At 40.7% G+C, this 13,733-nt stretch overlaps 1 protein-coding gene across 1 annotated transcript in view; it reads left to right on the top strand.

Annotated features, from left to right (window-relative positions):
* The first annotated feature begins 10,708 nt into the window (after positions 1-10,708).
* Positions 10,709-13,733, top strand: part of LOC150015233 (guanylate-binding protein 7-like) — a 30,739-nt gene continuing 27,714 nt past the window's right edge. Inside the window, exon 1 of the mRNA XM_090269701.1 lies at positions 10,709-10,815. The gene's annotated coding sequence lies outside the window, so the exon portion shown is untranslated. The remainder of the gene's footprint in view (positions 10,816-13,733) is intronic.

Here is a 13,733-nt window from a genome sequence, read left to right as displayed (position 1 = left end):
TGACCCTCAATTCACACCATATACAAAAATATATTTGAGAGGAGTCATAGTGTTAAATGTTAAAACTAATAACACAAAGCTTTTAAAAGAAAACATAGAAGAAAATCTTTATAATCTTAGGGTAGGTAAAAATTTCTTAAATGGGATATAAAAAGCACTATACATAGAAGAAAAATGTTAAATTACACTTCATCAGAATTAAAATATTCCATGGCTATTGTCAACAACACGGAAGATAACAAGTGCTGTTGAAAAGGGAAGCCAAGTGCACTACTGATTAGACTGAAATTAATGTCATCACCATTAAAAAACAGTATGTAGGTTCCTCAAAAATTAAAAATAGCACTACCATGTAATCTAGCAATTCCACTTCTTGGTATGCATTCAAAGAAAACAAAACACTAACTCATAAAGATATATGTACTCCCATGTTGACTGCAGCATTATTTACAATAAACAGGATACAAAAACATTGTAAGAGTTCATTGATAACTGAATCAATAAAGAAAATGTGGCATATATATATATATATAATATGAAAAATAGAGACATTTATTGAAAAAGATACAAGATACAAGAAATATTGTACATAGGACAATGACACTTCAGTCACCTTCAAAATAGGCACCTTAGAACCTTGCACAATTCTCCCAGTCACCATGAGTTGCTCCATTGTATTTTCCTGGATCTCACTGATGGTCTGAAATTTCTTCCCTTTCAAAGGTAATTTTAGTTTTGGGAAAAGACAGAACTTGCAGGGTGCCAAATCTGGCCTGTAGGGGGCTGAGTCAACTGGCTGATTTGATGTTTCACAAAAAACCCTCTGTGTGAGACATGATGCATGAGAGGGCACATTGTTGTGATGAAGCTGCTGCTCACCAGTTGCCCATGGCTGCAGCCTTCTGAATCATCCAAATAATTTCTGCAGAGGAATGTTCAAGCTTAATGCAAAATTTGATGCAGATTTGTTGTTCTACTTGCTCCGTCATTTTAAATGCAATGGCCACACAGGACACATGCTCACTCAATGGTGTCCACTGCCCCCACTGACTAGTACAGTGAAGTCATCATTGTTCACACATGAGGATTCCAGTTCACTCTCCTTGGCTACCAGGTTACAACAATGTTTCACAAATCGCTCTTGTTGTATTAATAATGGTTAGATTTTTTCTGGAAAGACCTTGTATGTCTCTCTCCCTCTCTTACTCCCTTCTCCTCTCGCTAAAAAAAAAAAAAAAAAAAAAAAAAAAAAAAAAAATTTAAATTTAATTTAAAATTTAAATAAAATTAAAATAAATTAAAATTTTAAATATGGCTATGGAGTAGATGGAAGTTACAGTCACCACCTCCTGACACCAAACCAGACTGAAAGCTAAATTATAGCACATACAACCCAAATAACCAACTGAAGCTAGCTGAACGAAGGTATTATATATAACTAAGGACTTATAGAAGAAGCCACATAGATACTGATCGGAAGAGTGGAGATGTGAAAAGGGCTGCACCCGTGTGCTGTGGTTGAGGATCCAGAGAGATATCTCAGCTGCAAAAGTACTCACCCTGAGGAGCGTAGGATCTCAACACCACACCAGGATCCCCAAACCAGAGCACCAGAGCCAAGAAAAGAAGCCCTCATAGTATCTGGCAGTGAAAATCAGGGTATTTTCTGTCCACTAAGATAGAAGAAACTCTGCTAGAAACCCAGGTGTTCTCTTTATGCACCAGCACCCAGAATCTTGGTCTTGGACACTCACCTGCAGCTCCAGTAGAAGGAAGGAGAATTAGGGCATATGGTAGTCATGCAATGAAGATTTGGTTGGTGTGGACCTGAGTAGAGATCTGCAGAGTTGGCCCCAAGGTCCCTGGGCTAAATCCCTATTCTACACCACCCTCAGATTCTATCTTTTCAGAGTCAAACACTTCTATTCTTAAAGCTGCAGCCTAGGTAGTGCACTAGCTAGATCCTCCAACTACTAGCAGCCCCTCCTTGCCAAGCTTGAGTTCTACAGTAAGATCTGCTGGCTACACCCAACAGGGATCTTTGGTGCACTCTTTCTGTAGAAGCTCTTGTCAGAGACACAGATATTGAGCTGTGATGCTTTGGAATGGAGCCATTCCCCTCAACCTTTACGTGTACAGCCATGGCCCCCAACTCCAATAGAAGGCTCATTTCACCTTTCTTCCTGGCTCCCAAAGACCTCACCCTTTGAAAGTCAGACCCACAAAATGATCAGAGTCCTGTGAAGCTCTGGGACTGCTAGAGTGTTTCTCCCTGGGAGGCTTTTATCAGGGACTCAGACATGTGTTGGGTTATGCAGCTCTGGTTGGGGGAGGTGTTCTTCCCTAGACCCCTGCAAATGCAGTAGGTGCACCTCCCACAACTGTACACTCATTTGACCTGTCCTTCTGACTCCCAGTGGCCTCACCTTACTGAGCTCTCTCCTGCAGAGGGGCCAGCTAGCAGCACCCAAGCTGAGCCTTCTGTGCACTGCTGCTGAAGGAGCTATGGTCAGAGACTGAGACAGAGACTGAGTGTATGGCTCTGGAGTAAGGGCCACGTTCCCCCCATTGAGAGCCTGATCTCACTGTTCCTAAACAGGAGACCCATTAGCTCTGTCCTCCTGAATCAGGTTGCCCTACCTTATCAAATTCACACCTTATGGAAGAGACAGCAGATTGTGGCCAGCCTGGGCCCACTCTACAGTTTTTCTTTGGAATGCTCTCAAAGAACACCAGGCAAAATCAGGGGTGGCAGGTGGAGGCAGACCTCAGGGTACCTTGGGCTTTTTACTGGTCTGCCCCTGGCTTACAGCTAGAAAAAGCTGATGCTTATATACAACTTGGCCCCTTCCACATACACCCAGACCTAGTAGAGGCAGCCACAAACAGTGAATCTCATGGTAGCTCCAGTCAGGTAGTACAGGGTAGTTAGAGGCAGCATCTGACATTAACTTGCATGAAACCTCTCCCAAGTGGATCCAGAACCAACACAACCAGTGGTGGACTTCAGACCACACCAGAGCTCAACCCAAATAGCCACACAATTGGTACACCCAAAGGGAGATCCCAGCAGCACCAGACACTGCTGGGAACAACTCTACTTCAGGGACAGTGACCACACAGTGGCTTATATACTGTGATCAAGGTCAGTCATTATAGTCATTCAGCCTGAAGGTTAACCCAACCCACAAAAGGGTCAATGGCATTCAAGACTCAACTTCAACAGGAGGACACATATAAGTCACTCAAGAAACATTCCTGTAGCATCTAGATGAGGTGAAGTAGAAGACTGCATGACTCACCCCACAAGACACATAAAACCTAAAACCTGCATAACAAGTTTGGAGGTGATAGCATATCTACCTGATACACAGAGACAAACACAAAAAGGAAATGGAGAAAAAAAAACATGTACTAAATGAAAGAACAAGAGAAATCCCCAGAAAAATAATTACCATATTTTTCGCACTATGAGATGCACCTGACCATAAGACACATGTAGGATTAGAGGAAGAAAACAAGAAAAAAATATTCTGAACCAAATGGTGTAGTAAAATATTAATAAAATATAACAAAATAATATTTCAACCATGTAAAGTGAACAGCAGTCAACAGTGGTATTAAGAGCCATCATTACTGTCATTAACAAATAAGGAGAGACTTTAAGATTCAAGTACTCTTCTAGTTTTCTGGGAACCCCAGGTCAGGTAATACACATTATGGTCTATGATGCAATATTTGCTCCATAAGATGCACAGACATTTCCTCCCACTTTGCGGGAGTGGGGGAAATGCATCATATGGACTGAAAAATATGATAAATGAAATGGAAGTAACTCAGATAGAAGATGCAGAGTTTAAAACAATGGTTATAAAGATGATCAAGTACCTTAGTGGAAAAATAAATGTTCTTATTGAGAATGTAAACAAAGAGATAGTCAGCACTAAAAAAAGACATGGAAACCATGATAAAAATCCAGCCCCTTCCGGCCAAGATGGAGGCATACACAGACGCACTGCATCTCCCTCCACAACTAAGAAGGAATACAACTATCTCAAAACTAGAAAAGAAACAACCAGAAGTTCCAGAAGATCAAACTGCATGGTAGTCCAGCAAACAAAGATATAAAGAAGAAATACTCATCCAGACAGGTAGGAGGGGCGGAGCTGGGGTGGAGAGGACGTGGTATGGTGGTGGCAGTAGCGGTGGCAGTAGCGGTGGCAGCAGCGGTAGGCCGGCAGAAATCGCAGTCACATGTTTTAAAAAGTCAGAAGGGACACCTGGAGAGTGTTCCCAGCTCCTCACTAGACCTTGCAGCCCACGGTCCCAGCACCAGGGAAAATCAAGCCTCATTGCCTCTGACTGTGCAAACCAGTGGGGGTTGGGGCGGAGGCCCCAACTGATCTCAGCAGTTTAGAGGGCCTGCACGGTCCTAGAACATCCACAGACCCACCCACTCTGGAAACGACGGCCAGGGCAGCAGCTAGAGGGGTGCCAGTCCTGTGCAGAAGAGGGAGAGGTGCCTAAAAAAGGGGCGAGTGCTGGGCAGGCAGTATTGTTCCCTCTCGGACCCCTCCCCAACATACAGTGCCACAACGTGGTGAAACAGGTCACCCTGTACTGATGAATTCCTAAGGTTCTGCCCCTTACAATGTAACAGGAGCGACAGGTCTACCTGGGACATGGAGGCAAACAAACACAGGAGCCTATCAGAATGAGGAGACAGAGAAGTATGACCCAAAAAGGGAAATGGGTCAAGGTTCCAATGGGAGAACTAAGTGATGGGGAGATAGCCAACCTAACAGATGAGGAGATAGACAGCCTGACAGATGCAGAATTCAAAACACTGGTGATAAAGATACTCACAGGCTTGACAGATATGCTTGAGTATGGCAAACACATAAGAGAAGAAGTGAAGGCTATGCTAAGTGACATGAAGGAAAATTCACACAAAACCAATGGTGAAGGGAAGGAAACTGGGGTTGAGATCGATTATTTGGAATATAAGGAAGAAAAAAAAACAGTCAACCAGTGCAGAATGAGGAAGGAAGAATTGAAAAAAAAATTAAGAAAACTTCCCAAATTTTGTGAAGGAGATGGACATACAGGTTTGGGAAGCACGGAGAGTCCCGGGCGAGCTGGACCCAGAGGGGACCACACCAGGACGCATCATGACTGAGATGCCAAAGGTGAAGGATAAAGGCAGAGTCCTGGGGGCAGCAAGAGAGCCAGAGAGTTGTCTACGGGGGTTGCCTATAGGACTATCAGCTGATTTCTCAGAGCACACTTTGCAGGCAGGAAGGGACTGGCAAGCAGTATTCAATGTGATGAAAAGCAACATACAACCAAGATTACTCTATCCAGCAAAGCTATCATTTAGAATGGAAGGCCAGATGAAGTCCTTTCCAGACAAGGTGAAGCTAAAGGACTTCATCATCACCAAGCCATCATTATGTGAAATGTCAGAGTGACTTACTTAAGAAAAAGAAGATCAAAACTCTGAACACTAAAATGACAACAAACTCACAAAACTCACAACTATGGACAACCGAATCTAAAAAATAAAAACAAAATCCAAATAAGCAAACCAGAACAGGAACAAAATCATAGGTATGGGGATCTTTTGGAGGGTTATCAGCTGGGAGAGGGGAGGGGGAGAAATGAGGAAATGATGGAGGGACTAAGAAGCATAATCAGTTGGTACAAAATAGACAAGGGTATGTTAAGAATAATATAGGAAAGTGTGAAGCCAAAGAATTTATATGCCAGACCCATGGACATGAACTAAGGGGGGTGGGATTGCTGGAGGGAAGCGGGGTACTGAGCAGAGGGGAGCAAAGGGGAAAAATTGGAATTACTGTAACAACATAATCAATAAAATATAGTTTTTAAAAAATCTCAGCAAATGGAAATAGAGGGCGCATAGTAAAGGACATTATGACAAACCCACAGCTAACATCACACTAAGTGGAGAAATACTAAAATAATTTCATATAAGATTAAGAACAAGACATTTTCACCACTGTGATTCAACACAGTGCTGGAAGTCCTAGTTACAGCAATTAGACAAGAAATAAAAGGCATCCAATTTGGATAGAAAGAAGTAAAACTGTCGTTATTTGCAAATGACATGATATGAATAGAACACCCTAAAGACTCCACAAAAAACTACTAGAATTGATAAATGAATGCAGTGAAGCAGCAGGATATAAAATTAATATTTAGAAGTTGGTGACATTTTTATAACCAACAACAAACTATCAGAAAGAGAAAATTAAGAAACGATCTCTTTTACAATTGCAATAACAATAACAACAACAACTATCTAGGAAGAAATTTAACCAAGGAGTTTAAAAACCTGTACTGGGAAAATTAAAAGAAACTAAAGAAAAAAATAGAAGAAGATACAAATAATTGGAAGCATATATTGTGTTGTGTTAATGAATAAGAAGAATTAACATTATTAAAATATTCATATTACCCAAAGCAATATTGATTCAATGCAATTCTTATCAAGACACTAATGGCATATTTCACAGAATTAGGACAAATACTCCCAAAATGTTTATGGAACCACAAGAGAACCCAAATATCCTCAGCAATCTTGAGAAAGAAGAACAAAGTTGGTGGTATGCTACCGATATTAAACTATACTACAAGGCAACAGTAATCAAAACAGCATGGTAATGGCATAAAACTGACATATAGATCAATAGAAGAGAACAGGACAGGGAGTGCAGAAATAAACCCACACCTTTAAGGTTAATTAATATTTCACAAAGAAAGCAAGAACATACAGTGTACTCAATAAATGGTAGTGGGAAAATTGGACAGATACATGCAAAAAATGAAACCAGACCACCTTCTTACACCATACACAGGAATAAACTCAAAATGAATTAAAGATTTAAAAGATCTGAAACCATCAAAGTTTTAGAAGAAATCTTAGGCTGTAAAATCTCTGACATTTATTGTAGCTACATTTTTTTCTTCAGATGTATCTCTTTCAACAAGGAAAACAAAAGAAAAAATAAATGGGACTACAATCAAACTAAAAAAGTTTTTGCACAGCAAAGAAAATCATCAACAAAATGAAAAGACAGCACACTGAATGGGAAAACATAGTCACCAATGATATAACAAGGTTGGTACAAAAATAATGTCCGATTTCGAGGTCTATTTTAAAAATGAAAAAGCCCATGATTATGAAAATATTTATTTGTTAACATAATCTCCTTTGCTTTCTAGAACCTCTTTCCACCTGTCAACTAGCTTATAAATGCCATGCTTGTAAAATTCTTTAGGATTTGAAGCAAAATATGAATCCAACTCATTTTCAACCTCTTCTCTTGATGTCAACCTAAGACCATCAAAATGGTTCTGTAGTCCCTGAAACAAGTGATAATCAGAAGGAGCAAGGTCAGGAGAATATGGAGAATGAAGCAATATTTCCCAACCAAGCTCTTTCAAGAAATTTTTGGTGAGTTGAGCTGTGTGAGAACGAGCATTATTATGATGGAAAATGACACCCTTTCTGTTGACTAAGGAGGGTTGCTTTTGGTTCAAAGCTGCTTTCCAATGACAAAGTTGTTCACAGGAAAGATTAGCAGAAATTGTTAGATTGTTGTCTAACAGTTCGTAATGGAAAATTCCTTCCATATCCCACCATACTATCAACATGATCTTTTTTGGATGAGTCTTCCTCTTGGTTGTTGAACTCTTCTCCCTCCTCAACTGATTCATGATTGGTGGCATTTAATATTACAGTAAAGGATCCACTTCTCAGCACCTTTAACAAGCCTACCCAAAAAAAGTGCCTGAAGGTGTCGTAAAAGCAATGATTCACAACAAGCAACACGCTGTTGCAGATTCTCTGGAGACAGTTTGTGTGCAACCCATTTTCCAACTTCTGAAACCTTTCTGATCCTTTTCATTTGGCTCAGTATGGTTGTATGGGCTACGTTAAACTGTTATGCAAGTTCCCTAGAGGTAATGGTTGGGTTTTCTGTGACAATAGCTTCCATCACTTCAGAATCAAGTTTTTTGGATGACCCACTTTTGGCTCATTTTTCAAACTGAAATCCCCACTTTGGAAACAAGAAAACCACCTCCAGCAACTTCTTTCAGTCATTGCATTGTCCCCATAAGTGCTCTGAATAGACTTTGCTGCTGTACTTGCATTGGCACCTTTATGAAACTCATAGAGTAAAACATTTCTAATGTGGTCTTTAAATGGGACGAACATGGGTGCAAATATTGTGGATGATTATGAACAATACTTTGATAATCTGAAAAAATAAGGTATAAATTAGTCATTGTGACATCAAAAAATTATAAGAAGAGGCACAAATTTAATAAATACCATGTAAAACTTTCTTTTAAAAAAGTCTGACATTACTTTTGCACCAACCTGATAATAAGGGACTAATATCCAACATTTATAAAGAACTTACAAAACTCAAGACTAAAAAACAAACAATCCAATTTAAAAAATGGGCAAAGGACCTGAATAGACACTTCTCCAAAGAGGACATACAGATGGTCAATAGACAGATGAAAAAATGCCCATTGTCACTAAGCATCAGAGAAATGCAAATTAAAACCACAATAAGGTGTCACCTCACACCTGTCAGAATGGTTATTGCCAATAAATCAACAAACAACAGATGCTGGGGAGGATGTGAAGAAAGGGAATCATGCCCTGTTGGTGGGAATGCAGATTGGTGCAGCCACTGTGGAAAGCAGTTTACAGGTTCCTCAAAACATTAACACTGGTACTGCCTTATGAGTCAGGAATTCCACTTCTAGGACTATACCTAAAGAAACCTGAAACATTAATTTGAAGGAATATATGCACATGCATGTCCACTGCAGCATTATTTACAGTAGCCAAGATTTGGAAGCATCCTAAATGCCCATCTGTAGATGAGCGGATAAAAAAGCTGCAGTACATTTACACAATGAAATACTATTTGGCCATAAAAAAAAAAAAAAAAAAGAGAGAAGGAAATCTTACATTTTGTGACAATGTGGATGGACCTGGAGAGCATTATGGTAAGTGAAATAAACCAGTCACAGAAAGACAAGTACCATACAATATCACTTATATGTGGACTCTAATGAGCAAAGGAAACAAAGTAGAAAAAGACTCATAGATACAGAGAACAGAGTGTCAGCTGTTAGAGGAGAGGGTGGTTGAGGGGCTGTGTGAAAAAAGTGAAGGGATTAAGAAAATATTTTTAAAAACCTCGCAGACACAGACAGCAATATGGTGATTACCAGAGGAAAAGGGAGGTGGGTGCAGGTAGAAGATAGCAAAGTGGGGATGAATGGTGAGGTGATGGAAGAAGACTTGACTCTGAGTGGTGAACACACAATACAATATAAGCAATGTGTATTACAGAATTGTGCATTTGAAATCTACATATCATAATTTTATGAATATTAATCAATGTTACCTCAATAAATTCAACAATTTTTAAAAAAGACAACAGCAAAAAATAAAAAGGTAAATAAAAATTGGTCATCTAATTTCACTATAATTTCTTGCAGAATCCATTTTAACATTTAAAATATAAATGCATATCACAGACAACTTTCTGAGGAAAATGCGATTGGTAGTATAAAGTCATGTATCAAAACAAAATGGAAGATCCAAATTTCACTTTCTGATATTTTATTTTATAGACACTTTTCATGTAATATAATAGAAATTAATTTTGTTAGTGTAAAAATTAAGTGTCTATAACCTCTTCTTTGTATTTATCACTGTTACTATCAAAGAATCCATTTCACAGGAATATATTGACTGAAATGGAATTAATTAATTGATGTTAATTTTGTTCTCTAGTGCAGTACAATGAAATGCAATTTTAATAAGTGAATTTAATTTTCCCTGGTATACAACTAAAATATACATGCCAGCATTCTGGCTCACACTGAAATTCAAATATGATAGGAGTAGCTTAACAGAAGGTAAAGAAAATTATGAGACAAAATGTAGCATTTGTCAGCTTTTTAGAAGTATTGCGATATTGTTTGGGTCATTTTGAATATTTATTTTGAATTTGTATTTTTTCTATTACTTTATCAGAAACAGATTCTCAAATTATATTCAGTTGCCACCCCCTCGCCCACCAAATCTGATCCACCCTTATCTAAGCAAGGAACAAAGTAATGGAACAAAATAATGAATTTGTGTAGGCTATAATATTGGGAAATGTGTGCACACACACAGTGGTAGTTTTGCTCTTAATGAAAAAAATCACTGAACAAAAAATACTCTTTGAAAAAACAGAGAGAAGAATTGAATGAGTGAAAAATTTGAAGAAAAAGAGATTTATAATAAAATAATAGTAATAACAACAAAAATAACAATATCTTTCCTCACAAAACTACCTGTGCAGTCCCTTGGCTCACATACAGCCTGCTGCTCTGTATTCCTTGTGTGTTCAGGGAGCACAAGCCAACGGAGGAGGGACCGACCTGGGATTCTGAAGGCAGGTGTGGAGGAACCGTGACTTTCCTCCCACCTCACCTGCTCTACTGCCTCAGTTGAAAAACAAAAACAAAAACAAAAGAAAAGAAAAGTTGTGGGGGGGGGGGGGGGAACCCAACGATCCAGTTCTCCTAAGAGCGCATGTCCTTTTGATCTGGGTTCTTATCAACCCGAGCCATAACTGCTTGCCTGTAATATCTGGCACGTTTTCAGCCCCTAAAGAGAACAAGTCCGGAGGAGCCAGACGCTGAAGGAGCGAGCGCAGGAAGGGAAGGAACAGCTGAGAACTTGTCCCCTGTCTGCGGCACGCGAGACAGGTAAGTTAGCTCCTAGACTTGGTTTTCCACTGGCAGGTTCTCCTGTTCCTTAAGCGTCGTCAACAACAACGCGTGCCCAGAGGCTCATCCCACCCTGGAAGAGCAGGTTGGGCACTGGCGGGCGGGGAGGCAGCAGGAGTCTGGCACTGGGCCCGGGGTCCCAGCAGCTCAGCGTCTGTGTTTGGATCAGAGGCCCTTCGAAGTGACCAGTGCACAAACACCTTGTCATCAGGATGAGATGCTCTTCTGGCAACCACCCTGGGCTACACAAACTTGGGAGGAGGAGGAATGCATCCTATCTCAAATGTCGAAAGGGGCTGAAGTCCTCCCTGGCTCTGAGGGAATAAATCCTATCAGCTTGCAGAGGTGCTCCATAAAGTCCTTTCCCCTTCATCTCCCTCCTCTCTCCTCAGACTGTCCCTGCTCCGCCCCGCGCCCACTAGCCATTGGAGGCACTGAGAGAAAAGATGGTTCTTAATTTACAGACTATTTAAATCCAGAGAGACTGGCTCATTATTTTTGCATTAACAATATTTAATATCCAAAGGTAGCACAAAATTGTGTTATATAGAATAATTCGATCTCACACCCACTGGTCAAGTGTTAAAAATAACTGTAAGACCTAATAGTGTTTGTTTATCATGCATTGTTTTTAATGTGTGGTCCATACAAGAACTGTGTCAGAGTATCCTGTGATACTTGCTGACAAGCCAAGGCTTGAGGCAGTTTTCACCATCACTTCAGATGACTGGCTCTCCTGAAGAGTAAACTTTGGAAATCAACTCCATACAGTAGAATTATTTCATTTTACTTGTTCATTTGACGTTAATAGCTTTTGGATTGGGTATTTCAGTGTACTCTGCCCTGGCTGGTTTAGCTCAGTGGATTGAGCGTCGGCCTGCGAGCTAAGTGTCGCTGGTTCGATCTTCCAGTCAGGGTACATCAGAGAAGGAAAACTCTGACTCCAAAAAACCTCCGCTGCCTTGCGGCATACCTCTTCTGGGGAAAGGCTAAGGGAGTAAACCCCGACAGAAAATCCGGAGCCGGAGTCCCTAAGGCGGTTTGACGTTGTAGTCAACACCGGCAACTCCTGCGGCGCACCTGAACCCAAGCTGTATCGACTCCGTCTTTCCCTTGGACCCTTCAGCTGCGAAGAGAGGGGGGGTCTGCTGCATGGGCAACAGCAAACCCTCCATATCACCCTGCCCAGGCTCTGTAGCTTCAGCTCCACTGGAGAGGACACTCCAGCGTCATCGCAAGATGTCGATTCAACACGGGAGGAGACAGATGCCGTGTCACTCCCGAGTCGGACTGCACAGCCATTCTCGGCGGTGCAGATAGACACTTAAGAAGCTACACCATCGTCTCTCGAGACGGACGGCTGCCGACGACGACGACGATTTCAGTGTACTTACTTTTTTTTTTAAGTTTTGTTAATGCATCTATTCCTACCCAAAATTTTGAATATTCAGTCCAAGAAATAAGCTCTGCAATTCTTCCTGATCATAACACAATAAAAGATTCATCTTTTACTTCCAAACTGCTCCCAGTCACCTATAGAAAAGTAGAGAAATGGTACAAACGATGTCCATAAAACAAATTCATGTTATTTTCTGGCAAAAATATTTTAGACACCTTATTATTTCTTGGCAATTTGCAGCTTACCGAATGTATTGACACATTTCAACACATTGCCTAACTTGCTAATTGATAAAGCGCTATATTAATTCTGGAAAATTTTTTTAATTATTGAGAGCCTGTGTGTAAACTACCAGCCTGTACAGGAATTAATCGGGCAGGATTTCTTGCTTTATTTATAACATTAATAAGAAAATGGAGGCTCGCAGCAGTAAGCTCCTTTTTCAAGGTCTCACTGACAATAAGTTACTCAGACCCTGAAGTTTGAACCCTGGTAGCCACTCCAGAATCTGCCTGGCATCCCAGGGCTGCTCTGGGTCCCTCCCACAGGACGCAGCCTCCCTTGGTGTCCGCCCTCCCAGCTGCTACTGCTGGTGCTGTCCTGCCGGCTCATCCTCTCTATGGGATGTGTCCCCCAACCTCCTTGCCACTGGGGAGAAGTGTCACTGTTTCAGTTCAAAGCCAACCCTTTGTCTTCACTTAGAAAATATCCTCCCTGCTGTCTTAGACATTCAACATTTTATCAATACTTGCATAGGACTCAGTATGTACCACATCATTTTAAGAGCATTATAAATTTTATCATATATTTAATCTTCCTAATGACCAATACATTGTTATTTTTAGTGCTGCCATTTTATGGAAGAACAAACTGAGGCACAGAGAAGCTAATCTTTCTCATGGTCATGAAGCTAGGAAGGTCTGGGAACACATGAAAGGAAACACCCACTCTGGTGAAGACATTAGAGTAGGGCCTCATCCAGCTGCGGGACTCTGGTAGCCCTGGGCAGATCCTCAAACACCCTGGCTACTGCCTCTCTTTCCTGGCAGCATATAAATAAGAAGTGTCCTTTTATTTCAGTTAAATAAATGAATTCTTGCACTTATAACTTTATCTAAATCCTATTAAGAGCTGTCCCGTGGTGTTTTCAGAGCAAGTCACATTCTTTACCTCTTCTTCTTGCTTTCAAGGTCTCCCCTCTTCTAGCTGCTCCCACTCCCACAATTCATTAAGCCTGTCCTGCTCAAGGTAGCAGGTCACATTTATTTCTCTTTCTCTGAGAGGTCTTCCCCTGACCACCCTTTATATAAATTCAGCTCCCATGCTCCCCATCCTGGTCCCTGCTTTTCTCCTGATCACTTTCCATCATTTAATATACATATATGCATGTTGCTTATTCGCTTTCTTTATTATCTGTCTCTTCCCACTAAAATAGAGCTCCTTCAGACAGGCATTTGTATCCATTTTGTTCATTACTTGACACCAAGCACCTGGAACA

This window comes from Furipterus horrens, unplaced genomic scaffold (assembly GCF_987537825.1).
Source record: "Furipterus horrens unplaced genomic scaffold, mFurHor1.1.pri manual_scaffold_3, whole genome shotgun sequence".
Taxonomy (NCBI): Eukaryota; Metazoa; Chordata; class Mammalia; order Chiroptera; family Furipteridae; genus Furipterus; species Furipterus horrens.
The sequence above is the reverse complement of the archived record's forward strand: the minus strand, read 5'-3'. Positions and strand labels throughout refer to the sequence as shown.